This window comes from Phascolarctos cinereus, unplaced genomic scaffold (assembly GCF_003287225.1).
Source record: "Phascolarctos cinereus isolate Bilbo 61053 unplaced genomic scaffold, phaCin_HiC Scaffold_5;HRSCAF=322, whole genome shotgun sequence".
Classification (NCBI taxonomy): Eukaryota; Metazoa; Chordata; class Mammalia; order Diprotodontia; family Phascolarctidae; genus Phascolarctos; species Phascolarctos cinereus.
Window position 1 is genome coordinate 372,337,609 of NW_027555958.1, and position 1,969 is coordinate 372,339,577.

Sequence of the window (1,969 nt, forward strand, 5' to 3'; positions counted from 1 at the left end):
CAATTCCCTCAGATGTGGGGAAAGAGGAATATCTCCATTTGTTCCAACAATATTGCTATGGGCAAGGCCATGTGAGTGTTGGGAGAGATGCAAAGATAAAAATAAGGTACAAAGCCATGTTATATGGTCCCTGAGAATTTCTATCAGCACAAGGCACTGCTTGTCAGAAGGGTTGGGGCAATGAGAGAGACAGACAGAGAGACAGAGGACAGAAAGAGACACATAGAGAAACATAGGAGAGATGGAGAAACGAGAGACAGAGAGAGATAGATACAGGAGAGATGGAGAGAGAAAAATGGAAGGGGAGAGAGAAAGGGAGAAGAAGGGGGACTGGGAAAAAGAGGGAGAGGGGATATCATTTTTTACTTGCCCCATTAGTCCCCATTAGTCCACAGGCTCAGTCTTAGTCATGGCATTAGCAGCATCTTCTCAGTGTAAATTTTTCAAGCTCTGGGAGCCTTTTGGCACTAAGTAAGGATGATAACAAAAATGATGATGATTATCATAATAGTTTGCAAAAAGCTGTCTCAGGGACCACATATTATCTATATTATCTCATTTGAATATCACAACAACTCTGTGAGACATGTGTACTATAAATATTATCCCCATTTTACAGGAGAGGAAACTGAGGCTCAAATGTCAGATTCAGCACTTGAACCCAGGCCTCTCTGACTCCAAGACTTTATCAGTGAAGAAAATGATGATGGTGGATGATAGTAATCAATTATGATCCTAACACTGACATCACAGAATTTCAGAGTTGGATTGAGATGTCAGAGGCCTTCTGGTTTGACTCAACCCTGGAAAAGAGTCTTCTTCACATCATACCTGATAAGCAGTTTTTCCAGTCTTTGCTTAAAGACCAGATTGCTTTTCAGCTTCTCATTCTTGCTTTCACTTAGTAAACATATAAAGTAACAGACACACATAGTATGGAGGCAGTTTAGAGAGCTACAAAGAAAATATAGAACCTGCCCCTGATAATTTATATCCTAACCAGCAAAGGGATCCATACTGGGGAAGGGTGAATTGAAAGGAAGCACAGAGAGGGTAGATGAGCTGGGATTAAGTTAGACAGAGGCAGCAAGGAAGAAGATTGAGGAAAGCAAAAAGTTGTGCAAAATAGCCATGTTTTCCAAGCTGTCAAACTTATTCTTTTCAGGGAGCATCCAACATTAACATCAGCTTTTACGAACTGAAAAAAAAAAAGCAAGAAGAAATTGGTGGGGAGAGAGTGCCTTACTCATCCCCCACATGCTGCCTAAGCAAATCTGTGCAATTTGGGCCCGAGTTAAGAAAAATCTTCAAACGATCTGATTTGTGTGTTTTAATTTTTAATTTTGCTTGCACTTTGATGGTTATGAGCAGTAGTGGCAGCCCCTCGTGTTACCTGTTACCACTAGCTAATCCTACATGTCTGTTATCCTGGTGCTGCTTTGCAGATACAAACTGGAGTTGTCAAGAAAAATAAAGGCAGCAGGGAGGAGGAAGATTTGCTCCAGAAGCACAAAAAACCCCCGAAAAGCAGCTGGTAAACAGCGTCCTTTGAACCCTGGAAATAGGCCACTAGAACAGAGCAATCAGGGATGAAACTGTCTCCCATTCTAATATTCTCTATGTATCCCAGGAAATGGGAGGACAGGCACTTCTAGAGCAAGGCACCTGAATTACTATGATCTCATCACACAACAATCTCTGGAGAGAAGAAAAAAAAAAAAGACATGGTCTCCAAGCTCTGACCTGTGGTTTGTCGGAAAAATATTTTTGATTATTTGAGGATTCGTGTGCTAATGTCTATGGATAGCTAGAGTCCACTGCTTCCCATTAAAGTGAAAACATTTATCTGACCAGATGAAGCTACTCTAAGATTATTGCAAAAGCAAATGTCCTTTAGCTATTTTGTGCCTGATGTTTGTCTTACTGTAGTGTCTCTTATCTAGGGACTTCATGGATTTCCTGAAAATCA